The sequence below is a fragment of the Eulemur rufifrons genome, chromosome 2 (genome assembly GCF_041146395.1).
Source record: "Eulemur rufifrons isolate Redbay chromosome 2, OSU_ERuf_1, whole genome shotgun sequence".
Classification (NCBI taxonomy): Eukaryota; Metazoa; Chordata; class Mammalia; order Primates; family Lemuridae; genus Eulemur; species Eulemur rufifrons.
In genome coordinates this window covers 97594020-97607500 of record NC_090984.1, presented here as the reverse complement: position 1 = coordinate 97607500, position 13481 = coordinate 97594020, and positions in this window count along the sequence as shown.

The window sequence follows — 13481 nt, the reverse complement described above, 5'->3', positions numbered from 1 at the left end:
TGTGTTTATATTGGGCCTACCTGGATAATCCAGGATAATCTTCCTATCTTAAGGTCAGCCTTAGCAACCTTAATTCCATCTTCAACCTTAATTCCTTTTTGCCATGTAAAATAACGTATTTAGTTTCCATGGATTATAATGTGGACATCTGCCTATCACAGGGAGATTTTTATTGTTTTGAAGATATATATGTATCTCAACTCACTAGACTATTTGAATAATGTAAAGCCATCTGCAAGTTATCACTGAATGCTTAGACTCTTTTCAACCTTAAAAATATCCAAAGCGGGGGGGTGGGGAAAAAAATATGAAACTATTGTTTTTAACTTGCACTGTTCACTTAATAATTTATCATGAATATTTCCCATATTATTTCATATCATTGTACAAGAAATAATGTATACATTATGAGGACATACTGTATCTAACAAGATATACTGTTAGACTCTTTGATTCTGTAAAATAAAAAAAAAAAAAAATATCCAAAGCGGTATGAACCAATGAGATATTCAATAGTAGTCTCTACCTATCAGATTGGCAAAGATTAAAACATTTGACAACGTACAAGGTTAATGAAAATATGCAGAAGTATGCATACTCATTCACTGTTGGTTTTATTTAATTTGATATAAATTTGGTAAGTGTATGAAAATTTAAAATAGTTATCGCTTTTGACCTAACACTTCCACCTTTGCAAAGTAATATTCAGATGTTCTTTACAATACTGTTAGTAATTTTGAAGACAAGAAAAATGGAGATAGTTTACATATATGTCTATAAAAATAGCTCTGATATATATAAATTATGATATATCTATATATTAAAATAATATCTATCCCTTTTAAAATTTATGGATAGAGGACTTCTGGTTCTGTCCATGATGTAGTATCCCCATTCTCCCTAGTATTTTCCTTTACAACTGAAAAACCCTGGATGTAGCACAACAAACAATATCGGAAGACTCTGAAAGGTGGAAAGAAAACAGCAGACTGCCTAGGGACTTCATAAAACTGGGCTAAGAACTAAGATGAAATAGTTACTTAGCCTCTGGTTAATGGATATTTCCCTCAATTCTTATTGTATGAAGACCTTTTGGTAGATATAAAGTGTATTTTCAAAAAAAAGGAAAAATATCCTTAGGAATAAATGACAAAGTCAAATGATCCCAGACCTCTACAAATTTACTTCTTAGTTTTAGAGTTGATGCACTTGTGGGATGTGCATCCCAGGATGGTTGAAAACCAGGTGATAGTCCCTGGAGAGTCCCAGGCTGCTAAAGAAACATTCTTATTATAAAACTATATTCATGTAAATAAGTGAGAAATATACAGTAATCATTTTTATCAACAAGTCTCTAGTTCTACCTGAAAGGCATTGACAAAGAGGTTGGTAGGACAACATGGTTTACAAAGCAGCTATGGAGCAAATCCTTTTGAAAATCAGTGGAATTTGAATGGCTCAGAGGATAATGACAGAGAAGGAACATCGGTATTTTGGAAAAGAAAGATATGAGGAATGGATCATGGTCCTCTTAAGCAGGGCATGCCAGGGGAAAGAAAGAAGGGAATCACAATGGAATCTATCTTCCTTGATCATGTTATTCACTTGTATCATCTTCTTAATCCTTGAAAATGTAATGATTCACTTTGGCATGACCCTGGGAATGAAGGAGAGTGTGTCCACCTGTGTCTAATGCTTCTGAGACATTATGTGAGAGGAGGATACAGACCTGATCATTGAATTTGGCAACAGGAAGGCCGTCAGGAACCTGTATAGAGGAAGTGTGGGCATGTAATCTAATTGGAGTGAATCAAAGAGAGAATGGGAATTAAGGAAGTAAAAACAGCAAATATGGAAAACTTCTGAGAAATATTTTGCAGTTAAGGGGAACTGAGAAATGGAGTGGTAGCTGGAGAGAGAAGACTAATTTTGTTACGGATATATTATGGAGAACCTTTTTCATATCTGAAGTGGGAACCCCTGAAGATTTCAGAATCAAATATTTTATTGAAAATGTAGGGTTTAAAAGAGGAAAGCAGCAGGAATAACTTGAAGGAAAGGGTGAAGTTGAGAGACCAGTGAGCAGAAACAGCAGTAGTCCAGGCATAAGGGATAAGGAAATGAGCCAGGGGGTGGACCCCAGGATGAAAATTAACAAATAGAAATGGGGGCCATTGTAGAAAAGAGTGATATTTGCTAAAAGACTTTTGGCAAGGCATTCTAATCACTCGCTCAGAGACGAAACTGTAGAGCTGAAAGGAATCTTACTACAATATTATTTTATAGAAAAGGAAACTGAGATCCAGAGAAAGAGGTTAAAGCATGTATCTTACATAGAAAGAAATTATGTTAAATGTGCACAGAAATTTATATATTTATGCATCCCAAGCATAAATCTACCTGAGAACATCTCCGTTAGTGGTCCTGAATAAGATCATCTGAGCACTTTGTTTCTTGGTCTTCAACAAGCCCCATCTGGCAAGTGGCAGCCTTAAGGCAGCCTTAAGGCTTTCCTCCTTCATGTGTCTTAGGTGTCTCCAAAAGGGCAGGGCCATGGTACACATTATCAGAACTTGCCCTCTGTTCTAGGACATTAGCTTAGACTGCTTGGCTCTTGAGGCCTTTGCTCTGCGGTTCTGTTCTGTGCTCCTCTTGAGTCTATCAACTTGCACATTCTCCTCTACACATTGCTGGTCCTTAGTTGACCAGCTCTCCCAACACTCTTGTTTGTGATGATGCTGCTTGCTGTCAACCTCCAAAGCTCTTTAAGGTTCAGGCACCTGCTTCTGTATTGCTGCCACCCAGAGCTGCCCACCTCTGAATCAGCTGTCTGTAAGGAAACTCTTCCTTTTGTATGGAGCTCTTTTGGAAGAAGAGTTGCTTAAGCTCTGGTGGCATAGCACTTTAATGTTTCCCACATTCTACTGTTCCCCTTAAAGGGTGGGGTTGCTGGCTGAAGGCATGTTCAAGGGCAGACTCACATGGCATCTGGCACACTGCCGTTGCCACTCAGGCATCACTATTAATTCCAGCACAGAATATCTGGTTCCTTCATTACTATGGAGAACACCCTGTAGCTTGGCTACCTCCACCATCAGGCAGGTATGAGAATACTTTAACTCCAAGAATAAACCCCAATAAAGTTATTTCCCATAGGCCTTTGGGCAGCATATGAAGCCAAGAATGTGGCTAGGCCTGCTTTATTATATGCTCATCCATTCAGTGAGAGTTAAAGGAAACTTTGTCAGGGAAGCCTAACTTGGCACTAGTATACTGCCTTGGGCATGCTAGGTCTCATTTTCCTCCTCTGGTGAAGATAAAATGAATAAATATAGGTAAAGCACTTAGAATGATGCCTGGTATCTCAGCTCTGGTTCAAATAAGGGCTGTGTATGTGTGTGTGTGTGTGTGTGTGTGTGTGTGTAATCACATGTGTATAACTCACATTTATATAACTCACATTTGTATAAATCACATTTGTATAAAATATTTACATATGTGCACAGATACTTCAATTGAAAGAGTTTAAGTGAAAATGTTCCCAGATGCTGCCTCTCCTTTCTGTCCTTTAGTTTTCTCTTCCTGGAGGCAATGAGTATGAGTGCTGCCTCCAGGAAGATTCTGTACTCCTCTTAACCAGGAGAGAGGAAGGAAGTGACATTGGGGCAGGAAAGCTTGCTGAGGAGGGGAGGCAGGGAAAGGTTGAATGCTGACAGCCTAGGGTTAGGATTAACCTTATCTGCAAGGTTACTTTCTGCAGATGGACACCATGTGGTGAGAATAATGAGGGCTTTAAAAGATGTGCTGACATCTGTGGCAGACAGCTAGAGACCCCTCTGAGACGGACTGAACAAAGAGCATCATATGTTACCAAGGAAACAGTGCCAAATAGGCTCAGGTGTGGCTTAACAAGAGGAAGATGGCTACAACCAGAGCTCTAGGTAGAATGGGGAAGTGTTTATAAAGTGCAGAAATTCAACTTTGTTTGCTTATGAACTCTCAGGTGAAAATCAAGAAACTCAAAACTGGAACTGTGTGTGTGTGTGTGTGTGTGTGTGTGTGTATGAAAGAGAGAGAGAGAGAGAGAGAGAAAGTATGAATGAACAAGCTGGGGTGATCTTTAAAATATGGCAAAGACTGATTTAAAGCACCATTCCTGAATTGTAGAAATTCCAAATCTCTCCCTAAGATTTCTGTGAATTTCTAGAAAAGTCTGTGTTCGCCAGGATCCCCATCAACTACATATTCCTATTCCACTGAATGCTTTCAGTTATAGATAGTTTCCATACCCTGTTTACCTTGCCTGCCTAAGTTAGAATCTATTTTTGCCTCTTAGCTACTGTGTGACCTTGGACAAATTACTTAACCTCTCCGTGCTTCTGGTGCCTCACAAAATGGTGAAAATATTATTGCTTGCCTTATATGTTTGCACTGAGTATTATTAAATAATTACTATAAAAACTTCAATGTTAGTGTATTTAAAGAGGTGAAACACCATTTAGTACATAATAGGTATTTTGACATTATTAAAATTATGCTGACCTGACATTATTAAAGTTATGCTGACCTGATTATTATGCATTAAACCAGATGTTAAGCTCAGCCTCTTTCTTTTCACTCAAAACAGTCCTATTCAAAAGGGTCTGTGTGTGTGCGTGTGTGTGTGTGTGTGTGTGTCTGTCTGTCTGTGTGTATAGAAGACTTTATTAAAGATTAGGGTGATGGAGGAGTTTTCATTTCATTTCTGCCAACAATTTACAATTTGAAGGTATGTAATTCTGTTCCTAAAAGTTCCTTAGACATTTCCAGTTTGAACTTACCCTCCTCTCATTTTCCTTTCTTTCCGCATTTCTCATCTTTGTGAATGCAAAGTAATTTAGCTATCTCTTTCTCTACCTTTAGCTCTACTGACTTACGCTCTCAGGGTCTCATCATCCAACCTATTTTTCAATAATTTTTAAGCATATTATTTCCTTTTGCATATATCATAAGTCTATTGATAGAGTTCCTAATGGTTCTCGTGAATTCTTCAATACTAAAGTATGTTGAAAGCAATCTGATTATTTTATCATTTTCTGTTTATCATTACAGAAAAATGGCTACAGTTTTTCTGTAAATCCACATTTTCACACTTTAGACTGCAAAAGTAATACAAGAAGAGACTGAGAGCCCCTAGAGAACAGAGATTGAATCTTTTTCATCTTTAGATCCACAGCAGTATCCAGTAGGTGGCTCAAAAATTGATGTACACTTGTAATTCCTTGTCTTTATCTTTTCAGTAAGAATGAAATACCTTCTTCTGGGAGAAGGCTTCATGCCTGGTGCTTATTTGCAATTAGTGAGTCTACAGATGCAGAATTTCTTCACTATCATGATGGGAAAGCAAATGATTCCTTTTGGGCTCAGCTAGATAACAAGTGGCCCAAATGATATCTGTTCCACTGTATAATCCCAGGAACTTTTAAACATCACAAGTAATTCTCATTCTTTTTACTCCACAGGACTTGGTATCTAACTTTATATTATTGTAATAATCTCCCTTGACATTTGATTTTTTTCTTTGGAGCAGTATATAACTTCAATTTCCACCATATTTAACATTTTGACTGCAGTTATTCCTCTAATGGGATATTCCTGGGAGAAGAAAAATGGTTTCTAAAAAGGATAGGTGACATTTTTTTCTCTGCAGACATGTTATTTCCAAAATGGCAAATATTCCCTTTATTTTGTATACAATTCTGTGTAAAAAAATTTTGTAATAAGGAATCTAACTCCATTTTTTTATGTTTAATTCTGACATCTTTTAGAAGATATAAGAATGGCTAACAAACATATGAAAAAGTGTTCAACATCTCTAATCATCAGGGAAATGCAAATCAAAACCACAATGAGATATCACTTAACCCCAGTGAGAATGGCCTTTATCAAAAAAACCCAAAACAACACATGTTGGCGTGGGTGTGGAGAGATAGGAACACTAATACACTGCTGGTGGGACTGCAAACTAGTGCAACCTCTGTGGAAAGCATTATGGAGGTATCTTAAACAGATTCAAGTAGACCTGCCATTTGACCCAGCAATCCCATTACTGGGCATATACCCAAAGGAAAAAAGGTCATTCTGTAACAAAGGCACGTGTACCCAAATGTTTATAGCAGCACAATTCACAATAGCAAAGATGTGGAAACAACCCAAATGCCCATCAATACATGATTGGATCAGTAAACTGTGGTATATGTATACCATGGAATACTACTCAGCTATAAGGAATGATGAAGATACAACATCTCTATGGTTCTCCTGGAGAGAGTTGGAACCCATTATATTAAGTGAAGTATCCCAAGAATGGAAAAACAAGCATCACATGTACTCACCAGAAAATTGGTTTCCTTGATCATCACCTAAATACAAATCTGGAAACAACACCAATTGGACATCAGACTGAGGTGGGGGGTGGGGGAGGGGATGGGGGTATGCCTACACAATGAGTGCATTGCGCACCGTTTGGGGAGTGGTAACACTTGAAGGTGCTGACTCGGGAAAGGGGGGGTGGGGAAAAAAAAATGAAACTATTGTTTTTAACTTGCACTGTTCACTTAATAATTTATCATGAATATTTCCCATATTATTTCATATCATTGTACAAGAAATAATGTATACATTATGAGGACATACTGTATCTAACAAGATATACTGTTAGACTCTTTGATTCTGTAAAATAAAAAAAAAAAAAATGCTAAAAAAAAAAAAAAAAAAAAATTCTGACATCTTTTAAACCTCACCTTTTCCTCCACCGCTTCTGTCCCACACATAGGCAAGCTGATAAGAAAGCCCAGGTGATCTCTCCTTTGGTACCAGCTGGAAGTTCAAGCAATTCAATAGACTCTGGTCTCACTCCCTCGTCACCATAAAAACCCCAAGCCAATCTTCTTTCTCTGCTTTCTCAACCCATTTTTGGGTCTGCTTGGAGCCACCATGTTTCCCCCTGCCTCCTGGGGGAGTGGTGTATAAGCCAAACCAAGCTTTGGGTGGGGGATCCATCCTGAATCTACAGAGTGTCCACAACAATTTTATTAAATATTTAATGCATATAAAGAAATATTTATATGTTTAAAATATAACATTAGCTGTCTTAGTCTGTTCCTGTTGCTATTAATATAAATTAATATAAAAATACCTTAGACTGGGTAAACAGAAATTTATTTGTCAAAGTTATAAAAGCTGGGAAGTTCAAGATCAAGGTGCTAGCGGGTTCAATGTCTGATGAAAGTTGCTTTGTGCTTCCAAGGTGGTGTCTTGTTGCTTCATCCTCAGATGGTGGAAGGGACAAAAACTGTGTGCGCCCTGACGTGGAATGGTCAGGCAGATCTCTGAAGCCTCTTTTATGAGGGTGTCAATCCCATTCACAAGGATGGAGCCCTCATGATGTGATCATTTCCCAAAAGGCCCCACTTCATATTATCTCCACAGTAGAGATTAAATTTCAACAGAAGAATTTTGTAGGGACACCAAACATTCACACCTTAAGAGTAGAAATAAAAGAAAAAGCTCTAGACATATCACCCAGCCTAAGAAATAGAATGTTATATTTGAAGTGTCTACCCCAGATCTCATGCCTCACCCTCCCTAACCTAAACCAACTCCCCACTCCAGCTCGTCAGGGCATTAATGAGCCTGAATTTTTGAATTATTTGTTTATCACTCTGCTTATTTTACTTTATTTTATTTTTACATTTTAACTCAGATGTAAGTATACCTAGATTATATATATTTTTACATGCTTACGAACTCAATATAAGTGAAATCATACTGTGTATACTATTTGGAGACTTTTCCTTCTCAATATTATCTTTGAAAATTTTATTCATATTGATTCATGTAGCTGCATACATTCATTTTCTTTACTATATTTTATGTTCATTGTCCACAGCTAATTCATGAATTCTCCTTTCAGTGGATATGTTGAACATTTCCCCCATCTTTTGATCTTACATATAGTATTACTATGAATGTTTTTGTACATGAGCTCTGGTGGAAATGTGTAAGTTTCTCCAGCATGTATGTCCAGAAGTAGAATTTCTGGATCATACAGTATGCACAGTTTTAATACTATTTGAGGATGAAAAATCAAAATTCAAAGGGGCTATAAAAATTTAAATTCCAGTTTCATATCTAACCATTTGGATAAACAGTTTTCCCAGCAACATTTATTGAAGGATTCTTAACCCAATGATCTGCAATATCACCTCTCATGAATCAAGTTTGCATAAATATGTGGTCTGTTTCAGAGTTCCCTATTCTGATCTATTAGCCTGTTTTTGTCTGTTTCTGTACAAGTGCAATGCAAGCTTATGAACGTAGCTTAGTTATAAGCCTTGATATCTAACAGAACAAGTCTTCCACTTTATTCTTTTTCTTTTGGAATATCAAAAAAACCACTTTTGATTGGGATTGAATTGAATCTATAAATCAATTTGAGAAGACCTGACATCTTTGCAGTATTGAATCTACCTGTATATAAACTTTCCATTTATAAGAAGTCATTTTCAGTGTCCTTCAAAAAGTGTTACACTTTCTCCCAGGGAGGATTTGTATATTTTTGGTTAGATTTATCCTGGTCTTATTTTCATATGTTACATGTAATCTTTTTAAAATTAAGGTTTAAATTTAAAATTAGCCGTGGTTTTGATGGTATATGTAAAAAAAACTGACTTGTGTATCTTGGTTTTGATTCCAAATACAGTAACCTTGCAACATTCCCTCATTAATTCCAATACTTCATTAATTATTTTGATTTTTCTATGCATCTCCAAATAATAACAATTTTGGTTCTTTCTTTCCAGTCCTTGTAACTTTTAACTCTTTTCCTTGCTTTTTACTGGCTAGAACATTCAGTACGATGTTGTATAGAAATGTCTTGTTTCTGATTATAAAAGAGAAAGTTTTTACCATTAGTATATAGATGTTTGTAGAAACTCTGTACTGGTGGTGATCCTGGGAGTGCTCCTTGGTTGCCTAACAATGAACTAGCTGGGACTGGGGACACTGCCTCTCCTCCCTCCTCAGCAGGAGGGGGTAAACCTGAGCCCAACTTCACTGAGGACTGGAGGCTCTCCTTCCTAGAGATGCCTGAATCCAGTTTCCCTGAGATCACCAATAAAAATGAAAACATTCAACCACACAAAAACTTGAACATAAATGTTCATGGCAGCATTATTCACTGTAGTCAAAAAGCAGAAACAACCTAAATGTCCATCAGCTGGTAAATGGATAAATAAAATATGGCATATCCATACAATGGAATATTATTTGGCAATAAAAAGGAATGAAGTACTGATATATGCTACAACATGGATGAATTGCAAAACCGTTACGCTCAGTGAAAGAAGCCAGTCAGATAACACATATTGTATGATTCCATTTATATTAAATGTCCCTAAAAAGTGAATCTATAGTGACTCCATAGAGATAGTAACTAACCTTAAAGCTATGGCTGCCACTGATCATTTTAGGCCCATTGTGCCAGTAGGCCGGCAAGAAAAGGGTTTCCATACTTGAAGGGGTAATTGACTTTGATAATGATGAGGATTCATGATAATTATTACTGCTACATAATGGTAGCAGGAAAGAATATATTTAGTACTCACAGGAGCCACTGGGGTATCTCTTGGTAATCTCAACCCCCATTTAAACTGTAAATTGTCGAGTAGAGCAACTGTGGCCAGATTAAGTGTATGGTAACCAAAATCTCATATCCCTCAAGTGACACTACCAGCCAATCCACCTGGACCAACAGAAGTGCTGTCTGACAGTGAGGGAAATAGAGAATGGTAGTAAATAAAGAGAGGAATCAGTGTCAATTCTGACCTCAGGACCAACTGCAGCAATGGAAGTTAATGGTTTCATCCCACTAACTGGGAGCCAATGATTATCCTGAAACACACAATCCCAAATGCTGAAATCCCAAAAGATTGAAAGCCCTAAAGTCTAAAATCCCAATCCTGAAAGATCAAAATCCCAAAAGTATAATTCTGGGGAAAAAAATAATTTAAAAATTCTTTTAAAGATATTTATTTACATTTTAAAAAGAGGATGTTTGAGAAACACATAAAAACATGACAGAACACTTCATAGGCTACTTTATACGATAAAATAGGCAATAAATAATATTTTTGCAAGCATAAACACTTAAGTATACTAACGACAGTCATATGGATATAATAGTTATAAGCAGATGAACTATATTCATAAAGAAATAGCTTATATTAATATAACTGCGATCATCTGAAATATTGTGACAGACAGCCTGTCTTTTGACAAGATCAATCAAAAACCATGGTGGGTCACCAATGCATATGCAGTAGCCTGAAAAACTGAGATCTTGAGAAATCTTGTCTTTTACAAGTGCAGATAAACAAAAAGGACATCTCTTCATTTACTGAGGAAGTTTCAGCATTTTTATGTACACACAATGCTTACACACAAAGTCACCATTGTGATATTGCCTCTTTGTGGAGTCAAATTTGCAAGAAAATGTATAACACAAATTGGAACTCTCTAAAAGTCTTTATACAATTTATACCTCCAGTATTGAAAGTAATGGGAAGATGAAATATATAACATAATGAATTATAAAAAATAATGCTGACAATTTAAAATAGTGGGGGAAAACTAAAACATCAAAGAAAAAAACTAAAAAGAAAATTCAACATATAAAAAAAGTATATTACAGAGACAAATTATGGACAATTGCACAGAGGTAGTCCATAGAGCTGGCCAACTTTCATGATCATTAACTATATTTTGAAGTCTTACATTGCAACGAATAGCTATTTTGTTTTTTTAGGGCATGGCCTTCCTCGGAGAATACGTTCACATTCATTTTCTACGTGGTGCTGCTCTTTTTGAAATTATTCTATGATTCGATATACATGGACATTAGCATTTCCTATGAAATTTTCCCATCTTTTGTTCCATGCTTCTATGTTGTTTTGGGCACTCAGAAATCCATTTTGCATGCACTCATATAGAGACCACCCATTTGGTGGAAACAGTAGTGATCGAACACCATTGCCTAAGTGTCTTCTTATTCTATCATGTACCTACTAAGTATTTTCAAGCCAGTCAGTAACTTTGTTGGATTCTTCAGGCAAATTCAGCTTTAACTTTTAAAAGCTCCTGATGTCATCAGCTGGAAGAAATGCCGATACACACAAAAGATGCATTTTTAAACTGAAGTTTTCATCTTAACATATTACGTGGCCAATCCCAGTGAGATTTGGCACTCATCTGAATTTTCTACTGAATGCATTGGGCTGAATGGAAAAAAAAAAAAACTTTATTGTTAACACCTTGAAATTTACTTTTAGAAGCCTTGATTGCACCTAATTCAAAATCTGTCATTGTGGCTTGGAGATTCAATTGACATTAATTTTCTTTTGCAAAGTCCACCAAAGCTTCAAATAAACATTTATAAAATGCTTCACTTTTTCCAGTCATTAATACATAAACAAGCAGATAAGTTTTAGAATTTTCAGATCCAACAAGGGCATGAATTGTATATAGTTGATTAAAAAACAAAACAAAACAAAACAAAACAGTGAGGACAGTTTTGAAAGTGCCATCCATTAGCCAAAGTGAACCATGTGCTAGCTTTTCTGTGTTAGATTTAGTGGTAAATATAAGAAGTCTGTCTTCTTCAACAGTCAAATCCCTAGTCAAGAATAGTTCACCATATAATAATATATCTTGTGACACCAGAGGAACTGCAATATCAGCAAGTGTCTATGGTTCAGAGAGTCACTGTGTTTGTCAAATTCTTTTTATTCTCTGACAAAGTGTGTTTTTTGAAGGCAAGCATGGTGCTATGTGTGAAGGGGCAAAAGTCACACATGATTGAATGATATGACGGGAGATTTCTTCTATTTTTCACCCTCATTTTCACTGCTATAGTCTTCTAAATACTCGCTGCACTTGTATTTGGAGAGTGGTTGGGGTCTACAAATTTTGTGAGTATATGCAGTCCATTTGAAAGTCTGGTTGCTGTTCAGTCATTGCAATTAAGCAATTTTCTGCTTTCACAGCACTCAGTAATAATAATTAGCTTTTAAACCTTTAGCTTTCACCATTACATAGCCTCATTACTCTTAACCCATCACAGCCTTTTTTTGAGGGAACAATTTCACAGATCTCTTCCATTGTGTTGTAAGGGATACATTAAGAAGGAATGGTATTAAGGTTAAGTATGAAATGTCTTATTTCCTTAAGTACTAAGTTTGACAGCTGATATCTCTGACATTTCACTTTGACACTTCTTGTTTTATTTTTATTGTGAAGATATTATACATCCTCAGTCTTTCAAACACACGTCTTGGCTTGTGAGTATCTTTCAAAAATTTTTTAGAGCAATTTTTGTGAAATCACAGATAAGTCAAACATTCGTGTTATTTTGGAATATGAGTTCCATCGTGGAACCAGTGCAGTGCAGACAGCTTGAGATATCAATGAAATGTTTGGGAAGGATGTGGCTAATAAATGCACAGTACGTCAATGGTTTGAGAAGTTCCCTTCTGGTGATTTTAATTTTGAAAACGAGCCACACGGGCGACCTGAAACCAAGGATAATGATGAGCTGAAAGCTGTGATGGAAGTGAATCCATCTCAACTTACATGTGAATTAGCAGCAACGTTTGACATTACTATTCCGACAATATTGGACCATTTGAAACAAATTAGCAAGGTAAAGAAGCTGGATAGATGGGTTCCACATGGGTTAAACGAGCATCAGAAGAGAAATCGTTTTGAAGCTTGCCTTTCTTTGCTTTCATGACATAAAAGTGAACCATTTCTACAGTGTATTGTTACATGTGATGGAAAATGGATTCTTTTTGACATTCGCAAGCATTTGGCACAACAGTTGGATAAAGATGAAATAACACAGTCCAAAACCAAGTGTTCATCAAAAAAAGCTAATGTTGTCTGTTTGGTAGTCCAGCACTGGTATTATCCACTACAGCTTCATGAAACCTGGTCAATCGATTACTGCGGCTGTCTGCTGCAACTAATTGTATGAAATGATGAGGACACTTGTGATGAAGCAGCTGAGATTGGTCAACAGAGATATAGGCTAATCCTTTTGCAAGACAACTCTCGACCATGTGTCACACAAACAATGCTGCTCAAACTAAAACAGCTGGACTTGGAAACTTTCTGTCATCCACCATATTCACCAGACCTTGCAACAACTGACTACCACTTCTTCCAGGCTTTGGATCATTTCTTGCAAAGAAAAATATTTAATTCTCAACAAGCTGTGGAAAACGCCTTTGGTGATTTCATCACCACTCGTTCTCCAGGCTTCTTCACTGCTGGTGTAAACAAGCTACCGTTAAGATGGCAAACCTGTGTCTATAGTTTAGGCTCATACTTTGATTAATTGTACTGCTTCTTGTTTGAGATATAATAAACTACACTTTTGACTG